At 41.3% G+C, this 20,713-nt stretch overlaps 1 protein-coding gene across 3 annotated transcripts in view; it reads right to left on the bottom strand.

The window, feature by feature from the left end:
- Positions 1-20,713, bottom strand: part of plxnb2a.1 (plexin b2a, tandem duplicate 1) — a 232,844-nt gene that overhangs the window by 138,358 nt on the left and 73,773 nt on the right. For 2 of the 3 annotated variants that reach the window (XM_086270118.1, XM_086270119.1), the window contains exon 3: positions 4,668-4,720. The exons of the other annotated variant lie outside the window; for it this stretch is intronic. The gene's annotated coding sequence lies outside the window, so the exon portion shown is untranslated. The remainder of the gene's footprint in view (positions 1-4,667; positions 4,721-20,713) is intronic. 3 annotated transcript variants of the gene reach the window in all.

Raw genomic sequence — 20,713 nt, 5'->3', positions numbered from 1 at the left:
CAGTATCCTAGACAGCAGACACATCCGAGTCTAATCTGGACTACTTTTGGCACTGAGGTCTCACTTGCAGCGCTGCCAAATTTTTCATGGGCCAAATGTCACAACACAGCTGACATCTGGCCCATACAAGGTGTGACTGAGACCCAGTGTGGCACATGAGGTCCAAATGTTCAGCGCTATCAGGGATGCTCTGAGATTTAAAAAAAAAAAAAAACATTCACTGAAGCTCATGAAAATCCTTGTCAGAAACAATCAACTCTATTATTAGCAACTGTGTTCTTGTCAAAGAAAAAACAAAACAAAACCACACAAATATTTGAAGATCATTAGTTATTTAAGACTCAAGTCTCATGTTGCAGAGCTAGCTGACAGCTGACTGGCAAAATCATGTAATTATAACTTGATTCAAAGCTGAAATGAAAATGGCAACAACAAGATAAATATTTGATCCATTTAGGTTTTGTTTAAAGTTTTTGAAATGTTGACACATTTAGTTGGTTAAAATTCCTTCTTACTTACACACTTTTGTTAAATTGCCACTGCAGACTCATTTCAATTTAACTGCCTTACTTTTCCATTCATATGCACTTAGTATAAGAACCCGTCTTACGTGTGTGTAATCTCTGTTTCCAACAAACTTCCAGCCGAGGTGGATTTCATTTCATGATGCTTTATGGTTGCGACACGGGGCCTCTGTGACGCACCCCAAGGCCCTAGTGACCTCAGCTAAAACGGGGTCCTCGCCTCGACTTGCACCCCACTGTTCGAACCATCTGCTGGGTCTTTTCTGTGGCAGCCGGCCTCAGGAAACACACTGCAGCAGGGGGTTGATGGGAAAAGATGCTGTGAGTTTTACTGTTGCTCAAGAGTGTGTCTGTTTGGGTGCATTTGGAAAAAAAAAGTTTTAAAAGTTGAGACAGAGTCACTGAGCCAACACCTCGCAAAGTTTTAATGGCCTAAAATAAATGAAAGTTTAACCTTAACTCTCTGTAAACTCTTACTAACAAGACTTCCAAGTCTATGCTTATTGGTCAAACTTTTGTTTTTCCCTCAGGAAACTGAAGTTAGAACAGATTCAGCCAAATAGAAGAATTAGAAATTCAGTAGAAATGTTGAGAATCTTGTTGGGTGTAATAATCTGACATCATATGGCTATTTTATGAAAAAAAGGACATTAAGTTTTATTTTATTTTTTTTAAACCACACGCACCCATTCTTCTGATAGACAAAACTGAACTAAATATGCTTTAAACAGGTCTGAGCAGCTCCACTCGGCTAACCACATCAAGCAAAATGAGTAAATGCTCTGCAGCATTCAGGTAAACTATGAACGATAGCTGTAACTCGATCCTGCTGATATGTCACTGTCACATAACCCTCCTGGTTTGCCTCTGTTTACATTCATTCCCTGACTGGATGGTTTACAGTGCCCTGAATGCCTGCTGCACTCGGCAATGTCACTGTTTGCATTTCTACTTGTGCACTCATGTGTCTGCTGTGCTGTGCCATCATTTGCGATATTGAGCCGTTCACGCTGAGCCTAACAAATCCTGATAGCAGTTTCAGTGAAACGCAGGAAGGAGTTTCAGTCTGTACTCTTACTGCCCGAGCTATGAAATACAAGTGTTACTGCAACACTAGAAGACAGAACAACAATTTGAAACCATGAACGTTTGCAGTGTCTGATCTCAGGTAAAGCACAGTTACATACCTGATCAGGAGAGATTATTTTAAGTGAAAAAAGCCTTTTTCATGTAGCATCAGCATTTGTACCCCTTTACTAGATGAGTGTCTGCACTGTTATAACAGCTGGCCGCAGGACTGGGAATGATTTTCTAAACTCTATGAACATGTTCATTTTTAACACTTTTAGAATGAGGACAGACTCACAAGAGCGACAACAAACTGCAAAGGCTAAAACTGCCGGCTTATTTTTATTGTTTTCATCGCTCCAGTGCTTACTAGATTACAAGAAGTGTAAGGGAACAGGTTACCAATCCAAAAACCTGAATAAACACGTCTTTAAACGCTATAAAAGTTTTCGTTTTTTTCCCCTGGTGGATTGTGACTCGTACGGAAACGTATTAATAATGCACCAAGTTTTGTACTCATATCTGAGGTTGCAAATAACTGCAGTTTGAACAAAAGCAAAGGGTAAAATAAATAAACCTAAACAGTGCACGGCTGATCGGCTCACTGGGGTCACATCAGATAATAACTTGACCATGAGAAGCTGATATTTTTAAAAGTCAGCCAAACATGGTTCCTTGTATTTGCTTTTCTTCAAGATCTCAGAGAGTGACAAGGAACAAGCCGCTGTGGACGGCTGGGAAAATGGAGCTGTTTATGGGAACAAGAACTACTTTAAAAAACACAGTGGATAACACCGAGGGAATGAGAGACTGAGAACATGGAGGCAAGAGGAAAACGGTGATGGATGGAAGACAGAAGGGGAAGCGGAGGAGAGGCAGACACACACACACACACACACACTCAGGCACGCTATAATATGAGTTGGCAGACTGCGAGCGAACAGAAGCAGATCATAGAAAGCAGTCATTCAGATCAGACGACCATTTAAATCAACCGGTCACACCGAGAGGTTTCATTTCAGTCCAGCATGGGTTTCTGAAGCCCACCCCAGCAACGTATCTGGACCGAGAGAGCTGATAAATGATTTCACTAATTGATATATTTAAACTCTTACATCAAACTATTTTAAAAACATTCAGTATTTTATCAGCATACGGTCCACTCATTCTCCGCAGGGTGCAAAAAGCCTCTGAAACAATCAGTTGAATCAGGTCCAGATGAGCCGCCATCAAGAGGACATAATTATATAAACAGAGAAAGGCTGTTAGTGTGCTGATGTAAAAATATGCTAAACACCTCACTCTTAAAATAGAGCGGCCTGTAGCTGCTGCACATGCAGCCGAACCCCATCGACACGACCAACACGGCTGACTCTCGGACAAAAAGCAGCGCTGTTAAACGCGACCGCCTTGCTACCGCCTTGCAGAAATTTTAAATCTCCACAAAGCCATCCTTTAAAGTTTCCAAAGATGTCAAACATAATAAGCTTTCAGAATATTTAAAGCCCCGTGTTAAATGATCTCCCCCTCAGTGGAGACATCTCAAAGTAAACAGCTTCTCTGGGAAGCCATCGAAGCTGTGCTGGCTTATCCTCTGGGGACAATAGTCAGCTTTTTGGCGCGCTAGCAAGATGCTATGCAAAGGAGTTGCATGTTAGTAATTGTTTCTCTCAAATATGATTACTCGTGTAAACGGAAACTGAAAAGTCCCATCTCTTACCTACAGATTCTGCACTTTTATTTGCAGATATCTCGCTTAGCACTTTAGGCATAGTCTGATAAATTTTAGGTGATGCCAGGTTCTCTTATACCGTGTGAGATATTGGCTGTACTCACAGCTTCAAAAGGCTTTTACCTTTCAGGGCCAATGAAGCCACATTTTCCTCTTTTCAAAAATCTAGTCAGGACTTTCCATTTAATAGGAAACAAAAACAGCAAAAATGCACAAATACACTACAAAAGATCCGACAAAAGCAATCTCTGTTCCAGAATGAGCCGTTTATTCACATTTAACTCTGGGCAGCTCTACAAGTAAATCTAAAAACAAAAAACAAAAAAACAAAACGGGTAAGACAGCCATCATCGAGCCAAAATGCAAAACCCTAAGTACACAAACTTGTTGTCGCCATCATCTTGTTAGCACCTTCTGTTTGGAACTGGCCACAGTGTAAATAACACTGAACTGAACTGGGGGAAAACTAATGTTCTTGGGGCCTCTGGGGTCCAATTTGAAACTGGAGAGGAGCGGTCGAGAACTATGCTGGATGCCACCCAGAATGAAAAGTAGAGCTGAGATTGGTTCATGTCGGGACATGTGGCTGAGGTCCGCTCCGATCAACCCAAAAAACCTCTAACAAGCTTGTCCGGTTGACATCTAAACAAATCCTCATCCTTCATGCCCGAGACCCAGAGAGGAGGAATCAGAGTTTTAGAGCTGGAAATGAGGAGACTTTCAGAAAGTGGAAAACTTTTGTTGAGTCAGATTGTTCAAAAGGTTAAAGATTAAAGATTGAGCTCATGAGGGCGCTCATAAGGAAAGTCTTTCACCTAAAACTCACCAAGTTCTTGAGGCCCTAACCTCTCAGAATTTAGTGGAGAATTAGAATACTAATGTTCTGATGTTTTTCACTTTTCAGATCCTGGACGGCTGGGAAACTCAGAAAATAGATGGAGAAAGCAGATTATAGAAAGCAGTCCCATAACCAGAGCCAGAGAAAGGTGTGTGTAGAGTGTCAGTAATTGGCTGATATATGAGAAGAGGGCTTGTTTGAGGGGCAGCGGGGTCTCAGCAGGAATTCATTTCTTAAAAACATCCCGAAGCCTTCAATTAACCCCGTTAGCCCCCTCCCACCAACGCCACAAACACATGAGCAGCTGAATCTGCCAAAATAAACAGCCAATGGCATTCCTGAAAACCCCCAGCAGAGGAAGAGGGGTGAAGGGGAGCTTGAGAAATGAGCAGAAATAGGAATGGATGGGAATGAATAAAAGAGCAGGAGTAGTTTCTAAAAACTGGCAACACAATAAATGGAAAGGGCTTTCAAAATAAAAGGCAGCAGCAGTTGTAGCTCTTACTTATTCAGTGTTCAGGCCTGTTGATCCCTGGTGACATCAATCACCTCAGTCTCCTGAAAGAAGCACAAAAAACATGACTCGAGTTATATATAAAAAACCTGTTTGGGTAAAGAGCAGAGGCCATTAGTCATCTGATATCTCACAGCACAGCTTGGATTTGCTGAAAACTGAAGGAATGAATGGCTGGCCTGAGGGTTGCACTAGGATTACAGGTCAAATCCAGGTGACATATTTGTTCCTGATTAAACCTGAGGACTGCAGGGACTGCATCGTGTTTCTTTTGTCGATTCTATCTGAGGAGCTTAAGGGCAACGATCCAGACTTTTCCTTACAAATCCTCCCCATTATTTTTTTTTCTTTTAGTACTTTGTCTATATTTACCCTGATCATCTCCCTCGTGTGGAGTTATTAATGACTCTATGCTGGCATCATAGTTTGTAGCTATCTGACTAACCATGCAACATGGGCTGGTGTGAATATTTCAGAAACTCCTGATCTGCTCAGATTCTCCCACACGGCCATCTCTTGTTTTTGCAGAGAATGGCCCAAAAAAGAGAAAATATCCAGTGAGCGGCAGTTCACGGGGTTAAAATGTCTTCTCGATGTCAGAGTTTAGAGGAGAACGCCCTTTGGCTGCTTTGAGCAGATACAAAGGCGACAGTGACTCAAATAGCCACTCATTACAACCAAAAGAGAACGCAGAAGAGCATCTCTGATTGCACAACACATCGTACCTTGAAGCAGAAGACCACACCGGATGTCACTCAAGTCATCCAAGGACAGGAAAACCAACCCATCGTTCACACCGGCTCACCAAAATAAGACAGAAGACTGGAAAACATTGCCTGGTCTGATAAGTTTCAATAGCCGAGGCACAATTTGGTATGAATACCATGAAAACATTGCTCCATCCTGCCTTGTATCAACGGTTCAGGCTAAGCTCAAATCTCAAATCATCTCAAACTGGTTTCTTGAGCATGATAACTAGTCCATGTGTTCTGGACTCTGTCCCTAGTCTTAACGTTATCAATTAAAAGTGTTATAAACACTTAAATCTCTGATTATGAGTTATTATGTACTAAAGGCATGTGCCATCAGAACACAGCAACACCACAAATCATCAAATACTTCATGATTTTTGTAGACCGAGCCTCATGTCCAGCTATGAATTAGCTGGACTTCATTTGTTGGTTATTGTCACATTTTCCATACAAAGTCTGGGTACCTCAGCCTGCTCCGTGCACAAAAACAGAAATGAAGTGTGTCCTGAGAGCTGCAGAGCCTGCTACACAACGAGCGTGGAGATCACAGCGAAGCCAGTGATGGCATTTTTAATTAAACCTAGTTCATTCACAGCAAGAGCCAGAAATATTATACTATCTATTAGAGAAAAGACATATTACTGCCTGGACTAATAACAAAAAGCTGGAGCTGTGCCCGAGCTTAAACAGAGCCCTTCACTGGGGCATACATTAAACTAAAGGCATTTTAATTTGTGATAATACAGAGAGAGGGTCTCAGTTTTCCCTCTCATACTGATAGCATTAAGGCTTATAGGCACACCAGGTAAAACAAAAGGACTTTTTAAACTAAAAAGATAAAAAGAAAAGAAAAATCAATTTGGGGACTAATCTTCATAATGAGACAATCAAGCAGACAAAAAGCTACAGACGCTGAGAACATTTAATGAACAAAGCCCAGCTGAGGTGTAAATGTTGCTGAATAAGCCTGCAGTAATACGGTTCACAGGTATCTTCAATTTCATTTCACACTGCGATGAGGACGCTGCTCGCCTCTGCTCCAGAAACAAGAATTAAGGTCGTCCGTGCCTCCGTTCGCATCACACTGAAACCAGCAGAAAAAGAAGCTAGTGAGGCGAGACTGTGTGTGTGTGTTTGTGTGGTGAAGTTTGTTTGGCAGCACTTCTAACAATGTCGAGGCCCTCGGTGCTATCCAACAGAATAGCCCAGTCTGTCTCGACTATCTCAAAGAACCATATGCTTCTGGATCCCAGCGCCCAGTCGCGTGTGTGTCTGTGTGCATCTGTGTGTGTGTCCATATGTTCTAGCATCTAAACATCCAGCATCTAAAAGATCCAGATGGCGAAGCATCAGTCGACACAATGTCTCCTTCCATCAGCAGGAAGTAACTTGAAAACCGTAAAGACAACAAACATTCATCATCCGGGCTTTAGGAGCCGACCACACCGCTCACTTGACAATTATAGAGTAGTTATCATATTACGATAAGTATAACACACACACACACACAAAAAAAGTGCTTTTTATTTCTAAAGCGCACAGAGCCGCGAGATGACGTGGAGAATAAGGAAACCTGGCGTCTGAATAACCCAAAGCGACGGATTAAATCTTGAAGGAACGACAGCAACTGAGGTTTAGCTACAAATCAGACAAATTCTGTTTTTTAAAATGTTTTTATTTGGAGGCTTTTGTTCGACACGTGTGTGTGGATGATGATAAATCCTGCAGCAGTCCAACAGAAGATACAGCCTCTTCCCCAAGAAACAGACACACAACAGAGTGACTCACATTTCCAAGTTCATGTTATTCCCAAACGGCAATCTACACTTCCTATGACCAAAAACCATTCAAGGGGCTGAAACTGAGATGCTCTATGAATCCTCATATTTTTAAAACTCACGTGGACAGGCTTATACGATAAACAGTGATTAAATAGTTACTGTGATGCATTCAAGGTAAAAACAAACCCCAAAACGTTTGTTTTTACCTTTTACTTTTTGTTTACTCCTGTGAATTTTGGCTCTTTAATAAAATTTTGGCTCATTTATAAATGCAGGTAAATGTAGATATGTTTCAGGAATGAACATTAAAGTGTGACTTTGATTATTTAGTGTATTCTAAACATTGTGTTAGTTCAGGGAGACCATGAAGTCAACCTCAGTCACAATCCCGGTACATTTAGGTCCACACTAATGTGTTTTCGTTTGAAAACGCAACGTTTTCTCTTCGTTTTGGCCTTCCGTCCACACTGAGACGGCGTTTTCGGTCGCGTTGTAGTGTGGACAGCGAAACCGGAGCCTTTTCAAAAACAATGACACATTTTAGTTATGTGATGCAGTCATGTGACCAATTAAACTAAGATAGCGGAGGGCATTACACAGCAGTTGTTTTGTATCAGTCTGCTTGCTCAGATAGCTTTTCTTCAAATTTTTTAATTCTCTTTTGCAACTTTGTATTTTTGTGTTACTCGCAGCAACAGCTCCACCTCATTGTTAGTCCATTTAAAAAACTCGGTGCTTTTCCTCAACATTTTGCCGCGACGTTTCAAAGAGCCGAAAATTTAAAAAGTGGCAGACAGATATGAGGCAGGTCGAATTTTTTCAGCCGTTTCAATGTGGATGAAGAACTCTGTGAAAACGTCTGAAAACGATAGTGTGGATGCGAAGCGTTTTCAGACGTACACGTTTTCAAATTTATCCGGGCTAGTGTGGACGTAGCATTAATCCCAATGCCAGCTCAGCAATATTTAGGTTGCTTTACACCTATTGTGCATCTGCAAACCACTTTGCTATAGCTCAGGTGGCAGAGCAGGTCAGCCACTAATCAGAAGGTCGGTGGTTCGATCCCAGGCTGCATGCCAAATATCCTTGGGCAAGATACTAACCCCATGTTTGCCTACTGGTGGTGGTCAGAGGGCCCGGTGGCGCCTGTGTCCGGCAGCCTCGCCTCTGTCAGTGCGCCCCAGGGCAGCTGTGGCTACAATGTAGCTTGCTATCGCCAGTGTGTGAATGTGTGTGTGAATGTGTGTGTGAATGGGTGAATGACTGAATGTAGTGTAAAGCGCTTTGGGGTCCTATGGACTAGAAAAGCGCTATACAAATGCAGGCCATTTGCTACCCATCTCCACCATTGCACCACATCATATCTGCATGAACACCTCATACCAGCTGCCAGCATGGTGGAAGGGTGATGATTTGGGCATTTTGGAGTCACCAAGTCAACCAAAAGCTCCTTCCTCTGTATACAAAAGTAACCTCGAGGCTTGGCCCTAACCTGGGTGATGTGACAGGACAATGATCCCAGTCACAGCAGTACATCTACGACAGAATAAATGAACAAGAGAAGAATCGAGCTGCTGCAGTGGCCCAGTAAAAGTGGGACTTTAAGAGAGCTGTGCAGGGAGGAATAAGTGCAAAACTCAGTGAACTGAAGCAACATCGCAAAGAAGAGTGAGCAAACATTCCTCCACTTATTTACTGATGGAGTCTCACTGCCAAATATATATATGACTACAGACAGAAATCTCTTTTTTTGGACTACAGCAATCCTAAAATGGAATCCACTTTGTCAGTCGGGCTACTGCAGAACACTTAAATGACTTAAAACACACTATAAATAATATGAAAGTTTAAAGTTCAACCGCTGTTAGAGACTGTGGTAGTCAATCCAAAAAGCATGCATTATAATTAAAATACTTTTAAATATTGTAATACAATTTTCTTATGACTAGCAAAAGGTCAGTTAATCACAAGCCCATTGTCTCATAATGACAAGATAGTAAATCAAAATTAGTAGCTCTGAAAATGATAATTGGAAGAAAACGGCATGTATTCTTCTCTGCTGAGATCATTTTAAGTAAAATAAAGGAATACCTCGACCTGCGGTGCGTGCACTATGTGCAGAGATAAAATGGTAAACTTTCTTTTTCCTTAATTGGAGCCCTGACAGGTACAGAAACACAAGAATCTGAAAATATCTGAAACATTTCCGTGAGTTTTATTAAATTTTCAGAAGGCTATTGTGCATTCTTCTCTTCAGCTCACCCTGCACTGACCTCCTCTCCGCCTCTTTCATTTGCACTATGCTTCTTCTATTGAACGGGATTCAAAAACGGGCTCTGCTGTCAGTCAGCAAATGGTAGGAAAAAGCTAAACGGACCTGGGCTGCATTTTATTTTGATTTAAAACTTTCTTCAGCACTTTTTTTTTTTTACATATATAGTGTGATGGTGATGTGAACTGAATGCATTACCACATTGCAATGATTTATATTAGGGGGCAGAAATATAAATCCTGATTTGCTTTCCATTTTTGGCTCTGCTGGAATACAAATGAGGCAGACGGAGGATGGAGTGTCACCCAGCAGGTCCAGATTGGAGGCAGGGATGCCACTCTGCTCATGCTCTGACCTCTGTGCCAGAAAAACACACACATACACAGCGCGAGCCAAGAGAGACAGTCAAAACAGAGGCTGCCCCAAACACACTTTGCACTTTCCCCTAAATAAAAACTGCAGCAGCTGCTTCCAACGACCGAGCTCGTGCAAAATTCGAGTGCGCTACCTGCCCGTCACCAGGCAGCAGCAGATGGACAAAGTCTAAGACAAACCGAGGACGAAAGGGGAGTGTGCAGCAGCTACATGGCTTCGTATTCTGCTCATGAATTGGTGTGAATAATCTTCAGGTGGACACAAACATGCCCGCTAATCAACGCTAATGTCTGCAGGTGCTAATACATTAGCTGCAGCGTCTTAAGGAGGATGCACAGAAATCAGGGAGGCAAAACAGAAAGGGGGGAATGTGTGTGCAAGCACTGTGAAAAAAATAAATTAGCTATTTTGTCAAAAAGGATAATGAATGTTAAAACTATGCAAATGCTAAGAGCATCTGCATAAGTCCTTTTTAAACATGGGATTTCCAAATGTGTATGTGTGCGTGTGCGTGCAGGCTTATTTGTGTGGGACTTTAAGCAATTAGGACAGGAAGCAGAGGCGCGCTGTTGCTTTGGCTTCCCGGTGGAATTAAGTTATGCACCATCAACAAACACACACACACAAAAGACCAAATTCCCATACTGACCAACAACCCGGTCTCAGCTGTAAAGCATCACATGTACACACACTTTAAGAAAAAAAAAAAAAAAAAAAAAAAAAAAAAACACACCCTCAACTTCCTCTTGACCCACTTCCCAAACAACACGCCACCTCTCTCGTTCCATCCATCTCTCCATCCCTTCATCCCGCAGGAAAGCAAAGCAGGACACTTCTGCTCTGTGTCACCAGATCACTCACACACACACACACACAGATTGTTTATGAGGCCAAAGGCATGCAGGGAGAAATCTTCATCCAAACTGTGCTGTACTGAGTCTTTATGCAACTGTGCTGCTCTTTTTCAGAGTTCAAAAATGTAATGAGGCCTCTGAACAGGACTGATACACAGACCTCTGCATTATTACTATAATGCACACTGGAGCCAAAACACGCAAATCCTCTCTGCATCAATAACACAGCGGGACCACGGTGGTCTTTATCGATGTAATGGCCAGAGCCAGAGCAGGATCGCAAAGTTCTTCATCTTGGGTCATGATCAACGTTAATGTTACAGTCTGGTGTTACGTCGTCTTCTCATGGACGTGGCGCTCACGGTTTGTGCACATGTTTCTTGGCACGTTAGCTTGTAGAACCTGAGGAGGAGCAGAGATGTGACATGAATATTGGATAGAAACGACCCTTAATTTAGAATAGTTCCCATGTCTTTCCAAGGGGAGCAGCATAGACGGAGATCCTCCTCACTAACATCTGATGCAAACCCAGTCATTTGGTTCTATAAGCAGACATGAAGCAGTGCCAGTGGAGTCAGTAGGTTTACACATTTGCCGATGCTGCAGATTAAACAAAAGACTTGGGTATGGAGAAAAGAATCTTATATGCAAAATTTTTTATTGTTTGGTTACCCACTTGGGGTGTTGGTGGCGTGTCAGCAGCAATCCACACACTGTTTCGGCCTGCTGTGGTGAAGAGAGGTGAGCGTGAAAGCGAAGCTGCTGATTTACCAGTCGATCTACATTCCTACTCTCACCTTTGGGTAGTGACCAAAACATTAAGATTGCTAACAGAAGCAGCTCAGAGTAGAGCCGTTACTCCTACACATCGAAAGGAGTCAGCTGAGGCAGTTCAGGCATCCGACTAGGATGACTCCTGGACACCGACTAGGTGAGGTGTTTCGGCACTGTCTTCCCAGCACAAACCCAGGACCCGTTGGAAAGATTAAATCTGTAGGCTGGCTTGGGAATGTCTTGATGCCTCCCACAGAAGAGCTGAATGAGGTCTCCCAGGAGAGGTACTCCTGCTCCCGTAACCCAGATAAGCATCAAAACACGTCTGGATGGTTTGGTTCTAATTTAGTCATCAAAACTTGTGTTGGTGACAACATGTCTGAATAGGCCAAACATGTTTACACGTCGCAACACAAAAGCTCACCTACGTTACTACAACTGTTTCAACCCCCTTTAAACACCAACCATTATCCTTTGTGGTGAGACTGGGCTGTAGGATGAAGGCCAATTTGACACATTCCAATACGTAATCACAAAGTGGTTTACATTAAGCAACAGCTTTGTGTAAAGCAGGAAATTTTTCACAAAAATAGGAGAAACTACACCCCCCACAAATGTTTAAGCTCAAGGAGAAGAAAAAGAGGAGGCAGAAAGTCTGAACCGAGGGAGGGAAGAGATAAAGGTTGGCAAGCTGAACAGAGCCGCAGCAGTTTGTTTAACAGTCCGACAGGAGCTGTTGAATCTGGCTCTATCAGTACGCTGTGATCAGGGCCGCTGAGACAGCCCGGCTCCGAAATGAAGTGGAAAGCTAAACGGATCCATGTTGGTGGAGGAATTTCTTTGTATATAGAGATATGTTTGGAGAGTGGTAAAGAGCAGGAAATGAGAAAAAGACAGAGGTCAGACAAATCTTAGATGCACCAACCAAAAACCAATATGTGCAAACAGTAAAGAAAAGAAAAAAAAAAAGGATCTTTCTGCCTCTCTTCAACTCTTTTTTTCCATCTGAATATCTCACCTCCTCCCACCTCAATTTATCTCTCAATGAAAACTTATTTCCAAAGATTTACAAGGGAACATTATCCTGCAACAAACGTTGGCAATATTCCTTTATTTCCCCCGAGAAGGCCGACTGCACACCCTCCTCCTCCACATTCATTTACTTCCATACATTTATAAACCTGAGCTTCTTAACATAACCACAGTGACTCGGTCACTTAAAGTCTAACTTCGAAACATTTAAAAGATACAAGTTAAGAGTCTGTAAAATGACATGCACATGTCTCCATAGAACAAGATGACATCTTTTTTTCTCAGAGTGAAAAACCTGTGAGCAGACCTGTTAGAATCCTGTTGTGTTTGAAGCACAACAAAGTGCCTGCTAGGCTATAATCACACACTGCAGGAAACTTTGAACAGTCACCACTGTCTCTGGACTATTCCTGGAATATAAGAGAAAGTTATGAAATGAGCCGCCATGTTGGGTTGGATGCTAAAATCCGTGCGCAGACAGCCCCCAGAGGGCGCCGGTCCAGGCAGCTGAAGGTCAGTCTATGCAGGATTGTAGGAGGCTGTAGTTGACGGCGCGTCCTTATGAATTACTGTGTAACGGATCTTGTCTCATGGATCAATGATGGGAGGCAAAAATATAAGGATGCCTCAAAAATGACCTTGTTTAAAGTATCAGAAGATCATCGATCAGCTTGATTTGAATGCCTCAAAATTAAAATCACTTTTTACACTAAACGTATTTAAAATTAACCTTTTTTGTAACTGCATGATCACATGACTGATCAATGTCCCATCATCACCTATATAAGAGGCATCTGCCTTTGAAAGTAGAAAGTGCACCTGATATCTTCACTTAGTGCAGTTCGAGCAAATGAAAAGAAACTACTGGGTTTATTTTCATTACCACTTTGTGCATTTCTCTCTCATATCATCTCATTCTCTCTGAAACAGCAATAAGCCATACCAAGTGTTGATATATTTCAATTTGACTACTTAAGACGTCATCTTACTTCCTGTGACTGGTCCATAAATATAGAAAGCCAGAATCTAAACAATGTTTTCACACCTCAAAGGTTTCACATCTGTAATTTTAGTTTAAAATAGTGGCAGAGGATGCTTAAATAACCAGTATGAGCAAGAGTGGCGTTTACAACATTAAACCCATCATTTCAAGGTTGCATTCAAATTTAAAATTGCTACATTTTGAGGCCAAATCAATTTATTTTAACTGACTGGCAACAATTTAGAGAAATCTCTTTTCAAAACTGATGTAATTATTGTGATCATTAGCAACCGCTGTACAAACAGCACACTGGCATTGTGCCCTGGAGTGTGAAAAGCAGGAAAGTTACTCACTTATAAGTGTAAGACATGTCTTTAAAATAAACTGCACCAGCTGTTGGTGTTATGAATAATGGATAAGCAAATTAGTTAGCACATGTATGAAGTTGTTCATCAGATATCCCACACTTGACCATCTCACATTTACCTTCTCAAAAACATTAATTTCATGTAAAAACTAGGTGAGCGAGCTCCTTATAGGTTAAATATCTGATTCTACAGGTCTATGAAATGTAGTTCAAGCTAACACAGAATGATGGATGCTTCAAGCCCATAAAGTATTTGAGCACCTGTAGAAACTGCTGTTATGTGATTAGGTGGACTGATATTTAATTTACACCTTCGCATGTACAAGGCACACAATGTACTTAAAAGCAGGTGAATGGTTTCACACATTAAAGCGTGAATGTGATAAAAACGCAACACATTCTCAGCTTCAGTGTGACATTCCTTAGGTATGACACCACATAACATATCCAAATGAACATTTAATAAAGAGCAGTTTTCTATTATTAATATTATTTATAATTTATGATGGTGTTCTTGCATACTTCCCAATCAATAAATGGATAAATCCAATGCTTTTTTGATATTTGGTCTAAATTTTACCCAGTGCCTGTCATTTTACTGCATGAGATAACAGTAGTTGACTTTTTCAGCTTTCTGCTATGACTAATGACAGCATTAAAAATAAATAAATAAATAAACACCTTTGTTTAAAAAAAAAAAAAAAACAAAAACAAAAAAACCCCACACAATCTAAACTTCCTCCTACTTTTTAAAAAAAGTCTCAAGTTTAAAACTACACTAGGACATCAGTGTGATTGGGAAACTGATGGGCTCCTGAACATTCGTATCGTTCTTTTAGTGGTGAAATAAAGTAGCTGAAAGAAATTACAAAAAAAAAAAAAAAAGTGAGAAATTCACAGAATTCTCACATTAATCTTTAAAAATCTTCAAAGTGGATAAAAACGGAAGAGATGGATGGCTGGAAAGGTGGGGGTGAACACATCTGGTTCTACTCAACGTGACTGACATTCCTCAGGGATAAAGGGAGACACAGAGAGCAGGCTTGATGGCAGCGGAATGGACTTTTACACAATATCAGTCTCTCCCGACGGGTATCTGCACAGATCAGAAGCATGTGGTGTTTGCCGAGTAAACAAAAATCCCACGACTTCTAATCTGAAGCAACCAGAAGGGTGTGGAAACCGAGCAGATGCTGTGGACTTTAAATTTATGACTTTTCCCACTGCTGTCCATTACTTTCAGCTTTAGTGACTTCAGTGGATAAAAATGTTCTTTCCTAGTTTATTATGGTCATGTTTCAATGTGCTGAACACATTTGAAATTTCCAAGTATGACTTCAAACTATTAAACTATTTTAACTATAAACTATTTTCCAAATTTCCTTGTGTCTATATTTCAACGTCATCTTTTTATGACATTCCAAGAATACCATGACAAATTCTGGGGGCGAGAGGAAGACGGACCATTTTGAAAACCTTAATTTCAGTGCTAGAAAAAAATAAAACAAAAACAAATAAACAATTTGTCCTTTAGGATGAAAGAATTTGACTCCTATTATATGATGTCATAAGTTTAATTTGCTTCATGAATGAGACGGATTTCTCTATTTCAGGCCTAAGGCTGTGTTTGAGCTCAGCATTAGCACTGCATGCCTCTCCTTTTATTTCAGGGAGACTGACAGCAATAATTCAGCAAAAGAAAAAAGTGAGTTGAAACACCCTTTATATAAAAGCCTTTATATAAAAGATGGATGTAGCTTCGATTTGAGGTCCAAGTTAATGCAGAAATGCCTTAAATCTGCAGTCTTTCTAATGGCCAGCAGGGGGAGACTCCTCTAGTCAAAAAAAAAAAAAAAAAAAAAAGGTTACAAGTAAGTCTACTGGAAAACAGCTCTAGGCTTCCTTGTCCTTTGACCTCAAGGAACACAATCAATAGCAGGTTCCAAGGCTTCGGGTCTTTATAAATCATAGTCACCATTTGTGTCCAGAAATGTCGAGGTGACAGACGGGGTAAAACCCTACTGACATCCACGTCCATCGACACCATCCTCACAGATTTGTTCTTCACTGACATCGACATTCAAACCACGTCCATGCGACAGCTTAAGATTTTTGGACACACTAGAGCAGCGGTCCTCAACTTTTTTTTGCGCCACGGACCGGTTTATGCCCGACTGGCCTTTAAGGTGTCGCGGATAAATACAACAAAATCAAACTAGTACCTGTACCGGAAAAAAAGGAGATTTATTCATAACACACGTGAAAAGACCCAGGAAAACAGAGTTAACGATAAAAACGATAAAAAAAACAAAACAAAACACTGAAAACCGATAAAAACCCTGAAAACCATACATTTCACACCTGAGCCTCAACTCTCGCGGCCCGGTACCAAACGACTCACGGACCGGTACCGGTCCGAGGCCCGGGGGTTGGGGACAGAGCGCTCCTGTGAAAATAAAACTTTACACCGCTCGTTTACAGAAACAGCAGCTCCGGAAAGAAAGTGAAAAGAAACTCTTTTTTCTAAGATAAAGTCAGTTGGGGACCGGGCAGTCTGTGTTACTGAAGCCTTAAACATAATTTTTAATGTTTTGTTGGCTCTGTTAAGGCTTTTTTGTTTTCTCCCTGTGCAGCATGATCAGTCTTAACTTCCATCTTTGGTTTGTGGGGTTAAAATAAATAAATAAACGGAATTCCTCGTCCTACATAAAGCACATCATATCACCTTGCAGCTGATCTCCTGTCATTACGAACATCACTGATTCGATTTACCACCCTCTCATATCAGTCTCTGCTCTCACTGGTAGTCGCTTCAATTGCTTCGCTGAAAGTTGGGAAAACTCAGGACCCAGCACAGATTATTTTACTCCATACTTTGTTGCTGAATGTCACCAAATTTCTGTGGTGTGGTTGATACTTCCTGCCAATTGTTTCCTGTGCTGATGCCCGTAAATACAGAAAATAAATCACCGACAAATTCTAAAATGCAGGAGCGAGACTTGGCCGGCAGGTCCACGGCACTTCACTGCGTATGGATAAGACAAATGTTAGACAATCAACTACAGTAGCTTGCTGGTGGAAATACAAACGGTATCAGGCTACAGTCAACTATTTACTTTTCTGATTTTTAATTAAGCTTTCCAGCTGTTGGTGCACTGATAACCACCTATCTGGGAAATATATCTGAACATCATGACTGATCACAGCAGCATAAATTACATGAAATCTACCAAGCTCCATGAGCTACAGGCTGGCATTTAGTCTCAAACATCTGCCGCTTCAGTTTGATTTCCATTAATCGTAGACGTCTATTTTTAGGCGTAAATACAACCTCTCGTGCCCCACATCCCTGTCTGCGCGGCGTTTAATCGAGCAGAAATGCAATATAAAAACTAATATTCCAAACACATGATCGAACCCCGGCCCAGAGACGCGGCACACACCCAAAGCAGCGGTGGTGAAAATCTGAACTTGTCTCTCTGTCTGCAATAGAAAATGAAATGCCAAGCCTGGCTAAGGACATAATGAAAAAGCTATTATCAGCATAAGCTTTCATCAGCACTGCATTCAGCCATGTTCAATACAAACTGATTCTCTCATCTCACGCTGTACCCATCTGAATGCTGGGATATAATAAAGGACGCAAGATAAGAGAGTGAGAGAGATCACTTCTTTCTTTTTTTTAAAAGTAGTTTTTAAATCGTGCATCAGCACATTTACAGCGAGACGAAGTTTTCATCAGCACACACACGGATAAGTTGGCCCTTGCGGACGCCGCGATAATCAGCCCGTGATTGTCAGAGTCCGATCAAGTCGGTTCATTAGTGACGAACGTACACGTCTTTGTCCACTCCTGCTTATATCTGCATCCATTCATGAGCCTTTTTATTTTCCCGCTTTGTTGTGACTAATTATTGGGGAACTTATTCTTTCCGTGATACTCCGTCTGTCACCTCCAGCATCACCATCCCTGAATTCAAATACAGCCTCCTCATACAAAATTCAGCACAACTTTAAATTATACATATTACGATACAATATTAAAGCTATATCCAGCATATATTAAGCAATAATGAGGAGGGGCTCGAGTCAGGCCTGTCAAGTACAGAGTCAAATTGCAAAGAAAAATGTGACTGTGAATCAGCCTTCTTTTCCCCCTCTCTTGTATAAAAGCTGTGCAGAAATGTCAGGTCATTTACCGAAATCCAAGCAACCTTTACACAGAGAGCCAAATTGAGTCCATCAGGGCAGAGGTAGGTGGCACCAGCAGGTATATGAGGTAATTTATGCCATCAACTATTGGCGTTTTCTGAGCTAAAATACAATATTACCCGTCTCTAGCAGTGGGTGTGAAAATACTGTCCCTTGGATTTCACTCTGGTTGGATCTTTCGTAACAAAATACCATCTGCAGGCCAAATTGCCCCTCGGGGACATTAAAGCTCTGTTCCAATCTAGTCTACTCTACAATGTTATTACCAATAACAGTAATGGCAAATGCAGAGGGGGGGCATGAGGGAGTGGAAAGGGTAGCACAGTGAGAGAGAAAGAGAGAGTCAGATGAAGAAGATAAAGTGTAAAAGAACAACTGAAAGTTGGTTTAGCTGGTGATTTGCGGATTTTTATTTTGCTCTGTCCAGTATAGCTTATTTTCTCCATGAACAGTTGTATGTTCTTTATCTATTATCAATAAATGCAGAGAAATCTTCTTAGAGAGATAAAGAAACCAATGCTGATGTGCCAAAAATTGCAGTTCCTCAGACGTCCACATGAGGCTGACTCCAAAAGCGAGTCAGCCTCCACAAACTCCCACGTTAAGATTCCCAACTTTACAGCAGGAATAAAGATGCCACAAAAAAACCTTCCAGAACCAGTTTTTAGTTAATCTTACAGGACATCTAATAACTATTTTTATGTTATTCTCCTGAATAAAAGATAGTGATGGTAAATGCACAAATTAATGCATTACTGTACCGTTTAACTTTTATATAGTCATGTGAAAAACCATGTACAGCCTCACCCCTTTCATAAGAGTTAATAAAGACAGCAGCAGCCAGGTGGTGCTAATCAAATGCTCAACAATCAGTTGAGCATTTGATTAGCCACCTCAATAAAAGCAGACGTTTTGACAGTTTGCTGGTCTGTAGTGTTCAGCAATGTGTTAACACAATATCACAGTCTTCCCTGGACTGGAACTCACAGCAAATTCACTGCAAAGTGATACAGGGCAACTCAGAGGAACCGCAAAAACCCACAAGTTACATCTCTGACTCTACAGGCCTCAGTTAGCATGTTAATTAAAAAAAACAATTAAAAAAAAAATTAAAACATGGCAGTATGGCTTAGCTTTCCAAAGTTGCTTCTGAACCAACCAAGCAAGACTTCAACCAAGACTTCTGGAACAACGTCCTTTTTATTTGGGCTTGTTTTACAGCCACAGGGCTGGGAACCATGAACTCTTCTGTACACCAAACTATTCTAGAGTCAAATGACGTGGTCCACCTTGTAGCTAAAGCTGGACTAAAAGTCGTTTATGGGGTAGGACAATGATCCCAAGAATGGCAGCAGATCTCTGACAGAATGACTGAAAAACAAACGACACAGAATTCCAGTCAATGTTCAGACCCGACTAAAATGCTGCGGAGGCGAATGTGCATAAATAAATGCCCACAAACCTCAATGAACCTGTATCCACATTGCTATTGAAATTGGTTCTGCAAGCTACCAAATCATGGAGTTTACTTCAGCATCAAATCAACCAGGTGTTGACTGTCTGTGATAGGAACACTTAAAGGACCTGCTAATATATTTGGCACATTTAACTGTGTCCATTTATAAAAATGTGAACTAACAAACAAGAAAGTCTCTGGAGCTGTAGCCCGCCACTAAGTGCAGCTGTCTACCATAGCAAACCTTATTTTTTTCTCTCCATTAAATGTTAAAGTCAAACACTGCACTTTGAATTCCAAGCCACACCTAATGTTGTGTGTCTAACCAGGAAATAAATCTCTTTCATCCATCCACTGCTTGTTGCATCCTTTTCACCGCGCTCACACGTAGGCGTTCAGTCCCTGTATGCACAATTGCTTCCTCCTGACAGTCATTCTCACTGCCAGAGAACCTTTTCTGCAGGGCAAATTTGAAGAAGGAACTCGGAAATCTTTTTGTTAATAGAGGCCTGTGCAATCACGGAAGCTCTGTGATATAATAAAGGAGAAGCGGTGCAATACAAAAAGGTATACGTGAGCATGTTGGTACTGTATCCGAGTGGCTGCTTTTTGTGTCGGACATAAATCCTGTTTGATCAAATTCATTGCAGAGTGAATGCATCTGGAAAGAAACTGCAGCTGATGCTCTTCTATGCATGCACTATATGTGCAATAATTCAGCGCAGATATTGCTGGAGCTAGTAAGAGAGCTGCTGGACTTGTTAACAGTAACGATGACAGTCTCTGTCCTCTCCAGCGCGAGTGGAGTTTACAGTATGGAGCCAGGCCTCGCAGCTGTGGCTCCCCTCCGAGACGCACAAACACCCACACTGAAATGAAGACGCAGACACACTGAACTTCCTCCTGCAAAACAAACCAGCGCTTTCCTGTGCAGCTCCCAGAGGAGCGTGGGTGTGCGTGTGCAGGAAAAAGCATGTGAACTAATATAAATACATAAACACAGATATTATAAACACACATAAATTTAAAAAAAAAGAAAAATAAGCTGTTTACAATTACATTTATAAGCTTTATGACCTGACATATGTTTTGGAGTTTTACAGAAAATTATGATGCAATTTTTATCTTTTAATAGCTTCTTTTTAAACAGCCTTACTGCACTGCTGACTTTTCCAGACAT

This window comes from Aulonocara sp. 'chitande type north' Nkhata Bay, linkage group LG17, assembly GCF_057382095.1.
Source record: "Aulonocara sp. 'chitande type north' Nkhata Bay isolate Kocher_YH1m ecotype deep benthic linkage group LG17, A_spYH_male_GT1.1, whole genome shotgun sequence".
NCBI classification, from domain to species: Eukaryota; Metazoa; Chordata; class Actinopteri; order Cichliformes; family Cichlidae; genus Aulonocara; species Aulonocara sp. 'chitande type north' Nkhata Bay.
This window is presented reverse-complemented; position numbering and strand designations above follow the sequence as displayed.